Below are 14,869 nucleotides of genomic sequence, written 5' to 3' on the forward strand. Positions count from 1 at the left end.
CTGAGGGATCGGAGGATGATGAGGTGACAGACCCAAGCTGGGTTGAGAGGCCGGGTGAACACAGTGCTTCTGAGACGGAGGAGAGTCCTCGACCTGAACAGGTTGGAAGAGGCAGTGGTGGGGCCAGACGGAGAGGCAGGGCCAGAGCTGGTGCATCAGCGCCACTGTCAACTAGTGAAGCTCCCGTGGTGAGGGCTCTTGCGGCGAGGGCTAGATCTTCAGAAGTGTGGAGGTTCTTTAAGGAAACACCGGATGACCGACGGACTGTGGTGTGCAACATTTGCCAAACCAGGCTCAGCAGGGGTTCCACCACTACTAGCTTAACTACCACCAGTATGCGCAGGCATATGAATGCTAAGCACCCCACTCAGTGGCAACAAGCCCGTTCACCTCCGGCCGTGCACACCACTGCTCCTTCCCCTGTGTCAGCTGCTAGTCAGCCCCCTGCCCAGGACCCTGCCACAAAAACCCCATCGTCGCCTCCACGATCCTCCACAGCATCCACCAGCGTTCAGCTCTCCATACCCCAGACGCTGGAGCGGAAACGCAAATATAGTGCAACCCACCCGCACGCCCAAGCCCTTAATGTGCACATCTCCAGATTGCTTAGCCTGGAGATGCTGCCCTATAGGCTAGTAGAGACCGAGGCCTTTCGCAACCTCATGGCGGCGGCCGCCCCTCGGTATTCGGTCCCCAGCCGCCACTACTTTTCCCGATGTGCCGTCCCAGCCCTGCACCAGCACGTGTCAGACAACATCATCCGTGCCCTGACCAACGCCGTTTCTGACAAGGTCCACCTGACCACGGACACGTGGACGAGTGCTGCCGGGCAGGGCCACTATATATCGCTGACGGCACATTGGGTTAACTTGGTGGAGGCTGGGACCGAGTCTGACCCTGGGGCTGCTCATATACTGCCGACGCCGAGGATTGCGGGGCCTACCTCGGTCCAGGTGTTTCAGGCCTACTATGCCTCCTCCTCCTCCCACCCCTCCTCCACCTCCTCCTCCGAACTACCATCCGTGGGCACGGCGCCATCAGTCGGTAGCTCTAGGCACAGCAGCAGTACAGTCGCTAAGCGACAGCAGGCGGTGCTCAAACTGCTGAGCCTAGGCGACAAAAGGCACACCGCCCAAGAGCTATTACAGGGCATCACGGCGCAGACTGATCTGTGGCTGGCACCGCTGAACCTCAAGCCGGGAATGGTTGTGTGTGACAACGGCCGTAACCTGGTGGCGGCTCTGCAACTCGGCAGACTGACACATGTGCCATGCCTGGCCCATGTGTTAAATCTGATAGTGCAGCGTTTCCTCAAGACATACCCCAATCTGTCTGATTTGCTCACGAAGGTGCGCCGCATCTGTGCGCATTTCAGGAAGTCCAGCCCAGATGCTGCCACTCTCAGGGCAGCGCAGCGCCGCCTCCAACTGCCCGCTCACCGACTGTTGTGCGACGTGCCCACGAGGTGGAATTCAACACTGACCATGTTATCCAGAGTTTACCAGCAGCGCAGAGCGATTGTAGACTGCCAGATGTCAACTTCCACCAGAACTGGTAGTCAGGTCAGTCAGCTTCCTCAAGTCTACAATGAGGAGTGGACGTGGATGTCTGATATCTGTCAGGTGCTGAGTAACTTTGAGGAGTCAACACAGATGGTCAGTGGCGATGCCGCCATCATCAGCCTCACCATCCCGCTGCTTGGCCTGTTGAAAAACTCTCTGGTCAGCATGAAGTCGGAAGCTTTGCGCTCGTCACAAGAGACGGGGGAAGAATATTCCCTTGTTGATAGCCAAAGCACCCTGAGGTCTGTTTCTCAGCGCATATCGGAGGAGGTGGAGGTGGAGGAGGATGAGGAGGAAGAGGAGGAGAATGTTGGCGAGACACAAGAGGGGACCATTGTTGAGTCCTTCACTGTTCAGCGTGTATGGGCAGAAGAAGAGGAGTTGGAGGAGTTGGAGGAGGAGGAAATGGACAGTCAGGCCAGTGAGGGGAGTGAATTCTTACGCGTTGGTACTCTGGCGCATATGGCAGATTTCATGCTAGGCTGCCTATCCCGTGACCCTCGCGTTCAAAGAATTTATTCCAGCACCGATTACTGGGTGTTCACTCTCCTGGACCCACGGTACAAGCAAAATCTTGCCACTCTCATCCCTGCAGAGGAAAGGAGTGTGAGAATGCATGAATACCAGCAGGCCCTGGTGCACAAGCTGAAACAGTATTTCCCTTCTGACAGCGCTAGCGGCAGAGTGCGTAGTTCTGCGGGACAAGTAGCGAGGGAGAGTAGGCGAGCAGGCAGCTTGTCCAGCACTGGCAAGGGTACGCTTTACAAGGCTTTTGCCAGCTTTATGTCACCCCAGCAAGACACTGTCACCTGTCCCCAGTCTCGGCAGAGTAGGGCTGATCTTTACAGAAAGATGGTGAGGGAGTACGTAGCTGACCATACCATCGTCCTAAATGATCACACAGCTCCCTACAACTACTGGGTTTCAAAGCTGGACATGTGGCACGAACTGGCGCTGTACGCCTTGGAGGTTCTTGCCTGCCCTGCCGCTAGCGTCTTGTCCGAGCGGGTTTTCAGTGCAGCTGGTGGCATCATCACCGATAAGCGTACACGCCTGTCGACTGACAGCGCTGACAGGCTGACGCTTATTAAAATGAATAAAGGCTGGATTTCTCAGAATTTCCAATCTCCACCAGGTGAAGGAAGCTCAACCTGAATAATTGATCCACTCCTCCTCCTCCTCCTCATTTTCCTCCTTCTCCTCCTCTTTGTACAGTAAAGCAGAGGAAAATGGCTATTTTTTGACAGGGCCCACTGGCTCTTGCTATAGTACTTCATGCATTTAATTTTTCTGGAGGGCCACCTACCCGGTCCTCTGTTTGAAACAATTTTTGTGAGTGCCACATACAGGCACTCAATCTATTCCATTTTTCTGGAGGGCCACCGACCCGGTCCTCTGGTTTGAACAATTTTTGGGACTGCCACATACAGGCACTCAATCTATTCCATTTTACTGGAGGGCCACCTACCTGCTCCTCTGGTTTGAAGAATTTTTGGGACTGCCACATACAGGCACTCAATCTATTCCATTTTACTGGAGGGCCACCTACCTGCTCCTCTGGTTTGAAGAATTTTTGGGACTGCCACATACAGGCACTCAATCTATTCCATTTTACTGGATGGCCACCTACCTGCTCCTCTGGTTTGAAGAATTTTTGGGACTGCCACATACAGGCACTCAATCTATTCCATTTTACTGGAGGGCCACCTACCTGCTCCTCTGGTTTGAAGAATTTTTGGGACTGCCACATACAGGCACTCAATCTATTCCATTTTACTGGAGGGCCACCTACCTGCTCCTCTGGTTTGAACAATTTTTGGGACTGCCACATACAGGCACTCAATCTATTCCATTTTACTGGAGGGCCACCTACCTGCTCCTCTGGTTTGAAGAATTTTTGGGACTGCCACATACAGGCACTCAATCTATTCCATTTTACTGGAGGGCCACCTACCTGCTCCTCTGGTTTGAAAAATGTTTGGGACTGCCACATACAGGCACTATCCAAATTAAATTGTCTCCATAGCAGCCTCCACACGTTGTCTCCATTGCTACCTCCAAAAGTCGTCCATATAGCTGCCTCCATACATCGTCCCTTTATCAAACGAGGTGTGTCAGGCAGAAATTTGGGTTGTTTTCATGGATTCCACATCAAAGTTGTTAACTTTGTCGCCACCCTGCTGTGTTATCCACAAAATATACTGGCAAACTTTTACCATTTAGGGATATTATTTCAGCGCTTCGTGCGCATCTGTTTACATTCCCCTCACCCGGCATATCCTAAACTTATAAGAACGCTACTACACTTGATCTTATACAAAAGGTTCTTAGAAGTGCTGTTTGGGGAGTAGCCTAGAGACAGGGGCTTGGATTGGCGAAAGCTCGCCTGGCAGCGGAACGCCAGCTCCATGCGCATCATGCGCTTCTTGCGCATCTGTTTACATTCCCCTAACCCGCCATATCCCAAACTTATAAGAACGCTACTACACTTAACTTGGTGCAGGCTGGGACCGAGTCTGACCCTGGGGCTGGTCATATACTGCCGACGCAGAGAATTGCGGGGCCTACCTCGGTCCAGGTCTCAAAGGCCTACTATACCTCCTCCCACCCCTCCTCCACCTCCTCCTCCTCCGAATTACCATCCGTGGGCATGGCGCCATCAGTCGGTAGCTCTAGGCACAGCAGCAGTGCCGTCGCTAAGCGACAGCAGGCGGTGCTGAAACTGCTGAGCCTAGGCGATAAAAGGCACACCGCCCAAGAGCTATTACAGGGCATTCCACATCAAAGTTGTTAACTTTGTCGCCACCCTGCTGTGTAATCCACAAAATATACTTGCAAACTTTGACCATTTAGGGATATTATTTCAGCGCTTCTTGCGCATCTGTTTACATTCCCCTCACCCGCCATATCCTAAACTTATAAGAACGCTACTACACTTGATCTTATACAAAAGTGCTGTTTGGGGAGTAGCCTAGAGACAGGGGCTTGGATTTGCGAAAGCTCGCCTGGCAGCGGAGCGCCAGCTCCATGCGCATCATGCGCTTCTTGCGCATCTGTTTACATTCCCCTCACCCGGCATATCCTAAACTTATAAGAACGCTACTACACTTGATCTTATACAAAAGTGCTGTTTGGGGAGTAGCCTAGAGACAGGGGCTTGGATTGGCGAAAGCTCGTCTGGCAGCGGAGCGCCAGCTCCATGCCAAGATCCAACTAACATAGTTTTAACTGCAGCACCTTTAATCTACTACTAGTTCACTGCCTCCATACATGGTCCCCTTATCAAACGAGCTGTGTCAGGCAGAATTTTGGGTTGTTTTCATGGCTTCCATGTTAACTTTGTCGCCACCCTGCTGTGTAATCCACAAAATATACTGGCAAACTTTTATCATGTACCGATATTATTTGAGCACTTCTTGCTCACCTCCTTTGGTTCCTCTCTGCCACCCATTGGTTTGAAGCCTGAGTCCATTTAGAGTATGTCGCCATGCCACTCTCTAGCCTGCCGCTGCTGCCGCTGCCTCTGCATGCCGTCCCCTATAGTGTCAGGGTCAATTATTGGATGTTTTAGATGCTATCTAGCTTCATTCTGTCACTCTGTCATGGCCATGCTGTTGCCCATAATTTTGGCATAATGGTGCGTTTAAGCAGCCTCAGAGGCATCCATGCATGCTGCCCCTGCTGTTTCCTGTCCATTTCCGTGGTGTTTCCATCCTTTTCTGAGGTTCCCAGGTGTTTGGCCAAGCTTCCCTGTGCAGAGCCTTGGTCCCCTTGAAAAATGCTCGAGTCTCCCATTGACTTCAATGGGGTTCGTTATTCGAGACGAGCACTCGAGCATCGGGAAAAGTTCGCCTCGAATAACGAGTACCCGAGCATTTTAGTGTTCGCTCATCTCTAATGACGGTAGATAACCATCCACTGGGAACAAGCCAGGAAACATATGACAAATGACCACAGTTATTAGTCATTCTCAGTGGTTTGACAAACAATTTATTAAAGGTAATCAACAAAGGTCAATACCAAGAAACAGGTCGGGGCTGTTGCTGGGCAGCACATCTCCAAGGTTGGTGTTATATTGTATGTATCATAGTATATAAGGCTGGAAAAAGACGCAAGTCCATCAAGTCCAACCTCTAAGAATTAAATAAATGTTTTATCCCCATAACCCGTGATATTTTTTCTCTCCAGAAAGGCATCCAGGCCTCTCTTGAACATGTACATAGAGTCCGCCATTACAACCTCCTGCGGCAGAGCGTTCCATAGTCTCACTGCTCGTACAGTAAAGAACCTTTGTCTATGTTGATGGTAAAATCGCCTCTCCTCTAGCCGTAGAGGATGCCCCCTTGTCCTGGTCACAGGCCTAGGTATAAAAAGATCTTTGGAGAGATCCTTGTACTGTCCGTTCAGGTATTTGTACATTGTAATGAGGTCTCCCCTCGGTCGTCTTTTTTCTAAATGGAATAATCCCAAATTTTGTAATCTGTCATTGTATTCTAGTCCCCCCATTCCCCTAATAATCTTGGTTGCTCTCCTCTGCACCCGTTCCAGTTCTACTATGTCCTTTTTATTCACTGGTGCCCGAAACTGTACACAATATTCCATGTGTGGTCTGACCAGGGATTTGTATAAGGGCAAAACTATGGGGCAGATTTACTTACCCGGTCCATTCGCGATCCAGCGGCGCGTTCTCTGCGGTGGATTCGGGTCCGGCCGGGATTCACTAAGATAGTTCCTCCGACGTCCACCAGGTGTCGCTGCTGCGCTGAAGACCATCATAATGCACTTCACCGTCCTATCGTGGGTGAAGGTAAGCGCGTGTTGAGCGGCACTTTTTTTTTTTAAATGCCCCCCGATTTCCGTTGCGTGCATGCCGGCGCCAATGTGCCACAATCCGATCACGTGCGCCAAAATCCTGGGGCAATTCAGGAAAAATTGCCGCAAATCGGAAATATTCGGGTAACACATCGGGAAAAAGCAAATCGGGCCCTTAGTAAATGACCCCCAATGTCTTTATAATGAGAATCAATTCCTCTCTTGATACATCCCATGATTTTATTTGCTTTAGCGGCAGCCTCCTGGCTCTGGTCACTAAAAATGAAGTTTACCATCCACCAATACCCCCAAGTCTTTTTCAGCTCCAGTTTTACCAAGTAATTGACTGTTGAGAACATAATTATATTTTTTGTTGCCATGGCCCAAGTGCATAACTTTACATTTATCTACATTAAACCTCATCAACCATTTATCTGTCCACTCCTCAAGCTTCCACAAATCCCTCTGTAATGCTAAACTATCGACCTCAGTATTTATTACTTTACACAGCTTAGTATCATCTGCAAATATTGAAACTTAACTGTGTAAACCCACTACAAGATCATTAATAAAAATATTAAAAAGAAGTATGTTCTATTCTTATGTGTATTTGAACTTTTGTCTCATTTTTTGCAACTATACTATGCTCTTCATGTCATCCTGACTAGCACATGCACTTCAAAACCATGACATGTCCTTCCTCTGGGACCCATGCCTATCTAGGGAATGAGGTCCGCTGACCAGTGCTGTGCATGCACGGCCATTCTCCATTCAACTATACAAGACTATACAACCTGTTCTCCTATAGAGCTGAATGGAGAGTGGCACCACACTCATCACACTTGGATGCCAGGCCATCTGAGGTTCCCCTTTCAGCAGGGGGGATGTGATAGACCTCAGCCTATAATAGCTCACATCCATGTTTATGCTTGAAATTTAATTATCATCAAGTCTATATCTTTTTTAAGAAATAATATAGTCTGTATACAAAATGCCCATTGATAATAATATGCAGCTCTCGTAGCATTTCCACATTGAATAGTCATCTCAGATGCAGTCAGGTTGTTTGGCAACTACACAGAAGGACTAGTTGAATCCCACCCAATACACAGTAGATCTTTTTGACAAGGAAATACAGATTTTGGATGGAAAAATTCTCTGATAAATCCATCTTTCCTGTGAAATGGGAACACAGCTGTCCACAATGTTGTCAGCCAAACAGAAGAGACACCCAGGGATTCTTAATGAAAGTGACACATTTCAATATACGAAAATATTTTTAGACGTTTTCCTTACAGAAACAAAACCTAGCTCTTCACTGTTCAGTGGCTGCCATGCATGGACTGACAAAGCTACTTCCCACCTACTGTGCTTCGCTCTATCTCCAACTGTTTGGTAGCCAAGAAGAAACGGCATAGTCACAATATGAGAGAAAGAAGGATTTCCTAAGAAAAGAGACGCATGGGTGTGTGACTGTCACTGTATCTGGGGACAGCTCCTATGTTTTGCAGTGGACAATTTGTATGTGGATGATGTGGCGGACATTTTGTGGATGTGAATGCATCAAAGATATTTAGAAGCTGAAGACAACAATCGACAATTAATGTGGCCCAAAGATGGATACAAATTTCATTGTCGGGAACCTCTACTCTGTATGTTGAACCCTCTTCAAAAACCATTTTTAAAAGACCATCTATTGTCATAACTACTGAGACAGGTTTTGAATATTCTGTAAGTTGAATCTATTTGTCAGATCCTATGATCTCTGAGTATCTCCAGGAGAGCTTCTGGCCCCAATACAAGTCCCCCAACTATAATGTATTATTAAAAGCATGAGTTTCCTTATAGGGGGAAAGGACACCTTTTAGGGCCCCTAAGGCTCCTAGGCTTGGGTGCAACTGCCCCTCTGCACCACCTTATCCTATACCCCATGGGCATATCCATTTTGGTTTAATGGTCAAGACACTTGAATCCATTTTTTCCTGTTGAAAAATAGAACAAGTCTTGTTCATGAGCTCTAGTACATAAAAGATACATAGCAGTGGCATAGCCAAAGGACTAATCTAAAAACTCTGGGAGCCAGTGCTAAAACTGTACTAGGCAACCAACTATGGTTTATTATTATGAGTATTAGTCTTATGGGTTCTCAAAGGCTCCTCAGCCACTCTGGACCCCATCAAGTTTCACCCCTGTGCTTAGCCTAGCATCAAGAAGTCATGAGATACTGAGGGTGTATGACCACCAACAATGAGGACAGGTTTAATGCTGCAACACCAGCTAACAAGGACAATAAGACACCAAAAAGTAAGTAAGTCAAGATCAAGACAGAAATTAGTAACAAAGGAGATTTCACGACAAAAATCAGAGAGTAACAACAACAAAGGTCAAAGGTTGCCAAAATGAAAGGAAAGCACATACAAATGCTAAAGCTTGTAATCTGGTGCCAGATGTCATCTATATGCTACATATTTACAAGGAATATGATTCTATCCATTTATCTGTTTATAAATAATGCAAGGACTATTCCATCACTATTAATACACATTACGGTTGTGTGTTGCCATAGTGCTTAATACTGAATCATGTTAAAAAAAACTTGGCCGTAATTCCAGTCTAAGTAACATAGATAAGGCGTACTTTAAAATAAGTAACATATGTAGAATATATATAATAATCCCCTTTGAGGAATGAAATAACAGGGGGTGAAACGGAGAAGACTACACTGTTTAAAATGCTGTAACCTCAGACTAAACGTCACGCAAACATAAAGGACTGATTGACAACAGTATTATTCTAAATGCTGGTTTTCTGGGAAAAGATACTTTATTATAGTGTTATGGCAAAGGGACCTGTCACTCACCCGCATGGAAGAAAAGCGTAATAATAATAAAACATGTAATAAAATGCTGCCAGTATAAGTATCACACTTGAATTGAAGTTTAATTTCCCCATAAGTCTATTTCTTTAAGAAATGGTTTCTTCTTACTACTTGTCTGAAATTAGGACTAGAGATGAGCGAGTATACTCGTCCGAGCTTGATGCTCGTTCGAGTATTAAGGTACTCGAAACGGCTCGTTGCTCGGACGAGTATTTCCCCTGCTCGAGATCGAGCATTTAATTAAAAAAACACAGTGAAGAACAGTGAAGAATAGAATAAAAACAGTGAACACAGTGACCACAGGATCATTTAAGTGAAAAACACAGTGAAAAACACAGTGAAGAATAGATTACAGATGTTCGGCACATCTGCTTACTTGTCGGAAGATACGCGCGGAACGGTGCGAACAAAATAGTATGTGAAGAACACATTGAAGAACACGGTGAGCAGCACAGAGACACCAGGGAGCAGCACAGAGACACCGGGGAGCAGCACGGAGACATCGGGGAGCAGCACAGAGACACCGGGGAGCAGCACAGAGACACCAGGGAGCAGCACAGAGACACCGGGGAGCAGCACGGAGACATCGGGGAGCAGCACAAAGACACCGGGGAGCAGCACAGAGACACCGGGAAGCAGCACAGGCAGCGGCAGGCACGGGGAGCAGCACGGGCAGCGGCAGGCACGGGGAGCAGCACGGGCAGCGGCAGGCACGGGGAGCAGCACGGGCAGCGGCAGGCACGGGGAGCAGCACGGGCAGCGGCAGGCACGGAGGCAGCACGGGCAGCAGCAGGCACGGGGAGCAGCACGGGCAGCGGCAGGCACGGGGAGCAGCACGGGCAGCGGCAGGCACGGAGGCAGCACAGGCAGCGGCAGGCACGGGGAGCAGCACGGGCAGCGGCAGGCACGGGGAGCAGCACGGGCAGCGGCAGGCACGGAGGCAGCACAGGCAGCGGTAGGCACGGGGAGCAGCACGGGCAGCGGCAGGCACGGGGAGCAGCACGGGCAGCGGCAGGCACCGAGATAGCGGGGCAGCGGCAGGCACCGAGACAGCGGGGCAGCGGCAGGCACCGAGACAGCGGGGCAGCGGCACAGAGACATCGGGAAAGGCAGAGAGATCGGGGAGACTTCAGTGGAAGAAGAGGAGCGGATCCCGGGACAGCGTATCTACCGACAAGTAAGCAGATGTGCCGAACATCTGCAATCTATTCTTCACTGTTTTTCACTTAAATGATCCTGTGGTCACTGTTTTTATTCTATTCTTCACTGTTCTTCACATCTGCTAACTTGTCGGGAGATAATATACGCGCGGAACAGTGAAGAATAGATTGTAGATGTTTGCATACATCTGCTAACTTATCAGAAGACATTCTTTTTCAATTAAATAACACATTTTATTCCCGAACCATGGTCCCTTTGAAAAATGCTCGGGTCTCCCATTGACTTCAATGGGGCTCGTTATTCGAGACGAGCACTCGAGCAGCCTTTATATACTTCTGTGGTCAGTTTGTTTGGTGGTTTGCAGCCAGATCCTGTTGCAGTGAGCTCTGCAGATTTTTGTGGCAGATAACCTTTAAAAGAAGCATCACAAAAGCGAGTGTGTGAGCTTGGCGGCGAGTGTGCATTGATCCCAAGTGTGTGCACTGTCTTAAGTGTGACTTAGGTTTAAGGGACTTAAGTTTGAGGGGCTTTAACAGGTAACTGCTGTGTTTTGTGTTACTCTGACTGTAGGTTCTTCTTTCTGTGCATATTTCTATTGTAATCCCCATTAGAATAATGGACTCCATAAGTGGCATTGCTACACAGTGTACATCCTGTGCCATGTATGCTTTCCTTGAACAGCCGTTCGAGGGGGAATACTGCTGTGTGGGGTGTGTGAAAATTGCTCATCTGGAAGCCCAAATTCTGGATCTAAATGAGCAAGTTTCAAGGCTGCGGGCAATTGATAATATGGAACGAAGTTTGCTGCTCCTGGAGCACAAACTCTCTGGGGCAGATGGGTGTGGGGAGGGAAGTATGGAGGTGCAGAGTGAGGGGGCAGCTAGTTGGGTAACATGTAGAAGGCGGGGTAGAGGGAAGAGTTGTAGGGAGTCTAGTCCTGATCTGGTGCACCCCAATAAGTTTGCCAGGCTGGCGGATGAGGGGGATATCAGCTCTGGGGTAGCAATGCTGCAGAAAGACGTGGCCGCTAGCAACCAGGGGAATGTCTGCTCCGGTAAGAAGGGTAATGGAAGCACAGGCAAGGTCAGACAGGTGCTGGTAGTGGGAGATTCGATTATTAGGGGAACACACAGGGCAATCTGTCACAAAGACCGTGCATACCGAACAGTGTGTTGTTTGCCGGGTGCTCGGGTTCGGCATGTTGCGGATCGGGTTGACGGATTACTGGGAGGGGCTGGTGAGGAACCAGCGGTCATGGTCCACATTGGCACTAATGACAAAGTAACAGGTAGGTGGAAGGTCCTTAAAAATGATTTCAGAGATTTAGGCCATAAGCTCAGGGCAAGGACCTCAAAGGTAATTTTCTCCGAAATACTGCCTGTACCACGTGCCACACCAGAAAGGCAGCGGGAGATCCAGGAGGTAAATAAGTGGCTCAAAAGTTGGTGTAGGAAGGAGGACTTTGGGTTCATGGAGAACTGGACTGACTTTTCTGTCGGCTACAGGCTCTACAGTAGGGATGGGCTGCACCTCAATGGGGAGGGGGCCGCTGTTTTAGGGGAAAAAATGGCTAGAAGGTTGGAGGAGTGTTTAAACTAGAGACCTGGGGGGAGGGCAACTACACTTGTGCAGGGCAAATAGACAGTGTACATAGAGAGCTGGGAAGAGTCATAGTCCATGGGGGAGGAAGGGGGGCTGGAATGAGATTGGGGAATAAGGACAAAAGGAATACGGACAGGGATAACCATATAAAGTGCATGTACACAAATGCCAGAAGCCTCACAAACAAAATGGAGGAACTGGAACTCTTGATGTTGGAGCGGAAATATGATATAGTGGGTATCAGCGAGACATGGCTGGACAGTAGCTATGACTGGGCTGTTGCTATAGATGGTTATAGTCTTTTTAGAAAGGATCGTATAAATAAAAAAGGGGGAGGGGTCTGTTTATATGTGAATTCTCGCCTCAAGCCCGTCCTGCGAGATGACATCAGTAACACAAATGCAAATGTGGAGTCCCTATGGGTGGAGATAAGGGGAGGGAAAAAAAATAATAAAATATTACTAGGGGTTTGTTATAAGGCTCCAAATATAATGGAGGCAGCAGAGGAAATGCTGATAAGTGAAATGGATGCGGCTTCAGAGCATGGTGAAGTACTTATCATGGGGGACTTCAATTACCCAGATATTGACTGGGGGGCAGAAACATGCAGGTCCTTCAAAGGTAGCAGGTTCTTGTCAACAACAAAAGACAATTACCTGTCGCAACTAGTCCTGGAGCCAACAAGAGGGGGGGCACTGCTGGACCTTATCCTTACCAACAGACCTGATAGGGTATCAAAACTACAGGTTGGGGGGAACCTGGGGAATAGTGATCATAATATCATTGATTTTGTATTATGCTTTACTAAGAGCGTTAGTGAAGGGGCGACCAACACTCTAAACTTCAGGAGGGCAAATTTTCAGCAACTAAGGGAAGACCTTAAAGGCATAGACTGGGATAATGTTCTCAAAGACAAAAGTACACCCCAAAAATGGGACTTTTTCTTATATATTCTGAAAAAGTCCTGTGAGAAACACATACCTTATGGGAAAAAGCATAAAAGGAACAAGAAAAACCCTTTGTGGCTAACTAGTCTTGTAAGGAAAGCAATAAGCGAGAAAGATAAAGCGTTTAAGGTGCTAAAACGTGAAGGTAGCGATGAGGCATTAGAGGATTATAGAGAGAAAAATAAATCCTGTAAAAAGCAGATAAAGGCCGCAAAAATAGAGACTGAGAGAAATATTGCCAGGGAGAGCAAAAATAATCCCAAATTATTTTTCAAGTATATAAATGATAAGAAACTAAAAACAGAGAGTGTGGGTCCCCTTAGAAATAACATGGGGGTCATGGTGGAAGGAGATGAGGAAAGGGCCAATCTACTGAATGTCGCCTTCTCAACTGTCTTTACCCAGGAAAATCCCCTGGTGGAAGACACAATGAGGAATAATGTTAATTCTTTTTATAATGTCAACAGTTTAACCCAGGAAGAGGTATGGCGCCGCCTCGCAACCACTAAGATAGATAAATCACCTGGGCCAGATGGCATACACCCCCGGGTTCTGCATGAATTATGTACGGTGATAGACAAACCGTTATTTTTAATATTTGAAGATTCACTGAGGACTGGTTATGTTCCACAGGACTGGCGCATAGCAAATGTGGTACCAATATACAAAAAAGGATCAAATAGCGATCCTGGAAACTACAGACCTGTGAGTCTAACTGCTGTGGTGGGGAAAATATTTGAGGGGTTTATTAGAGATGCTATCCTGGAGTATCTCACTGTGCACAACCTTATAACCCAGTGTCAGCATGGGTTTATGAGAGATCGCTCCTGTCAGACTAATCTGATTGGTTTCTACGAGGAGGTAAGTTCAAGACTGGATCTGGGGGACGCTGTGGATGTTGTATATCTGGACTTTTCAAAGGCATTTGACACCGTGCCACATAAAAGGTTGGTATATAAAATGAGACTGCTGGGAATAGGAGAAAATCTGTGTATTTGGGTAAGTAATTGGCTTAGTGATAGAAAACAGAGGGTGGTCATTAATGGCACATTCTCAGATTGGGTTGATGTTACCAGTGGAGTGCCACAGGGGTCAGTATTGGGGCCACTTCTTTTTAATATTTTTATTAATGACCTTGTAGTGGGTTTACACAGTCAAGTTTCAATATTTGCAGATGATACTAAGCTGTGTAAAGTAATAAATACTGAGGTCGATAGTTTAGCATTACAGAGGGATTTGTGGAAGCTTGAGGGATGGGCAGAGAAATGGTTGATGAGGTTTAATGTAGATAAATGTAAAGTTATGCACTTGGGCCATGGAAACAAAAAGTATAATTATGTTCTAAACGGTCAATTACTTAGTAAAACTGAAGCTGAAAAGGACTTGGGGGTATTGGTGGATGGTAAACTTAATTTTAGTGACCAGAGCCAGGCGGCTGCTGCTAAAGCAAATAAAATAATGGGATGTATCAAGAGAGGAATAGATTCTCATGATAAAGACATAGTCTTGCCCTTATACAAATCCCTGGTCAGACCACACATGGAATATTGTGTACAGTTTTGGGCACCAGTGTATAAAAAGGATATAGTAGAGCTGGAACGGGTGCAGAGGAGAGCAACCAGGATTATTAGGGGAATGGGGGAACTAGAATACACTGACAGATTAAAAAATTTGGGATTATTCAGTTTAGAAAAAAGACGACTGAGGGGAGACCTCATTACAATGTACAAATACCTGAACGGACAGTACAAGGATCTCTCCAAAGATCTTTTTAAACCTCGGTCTGTGACCAGGACAAGGGGGCATCCTCTACGCTTAGAGGAGAGGCGATTTTACCATCAACATAGACAAAGGTTCTTTACTGTAAGAGCAGTGAGACTATGGAACTCTCTGCCGCAGGAGGTTGT

This window comes from Engystomops pustulosus, chromosome 7 (assembly GCF_040894005.1).
Source record: "Engystomops pustulosus chromosome 7, aEngPut4.maternal, whole genome shotgun sequence".
Lineage (NCBI taxonomy): Eukaryota > Metazoa > Chordata > Amphibia > Anura > Leptodactylidae > Engystomops > Engystomops pustulosus.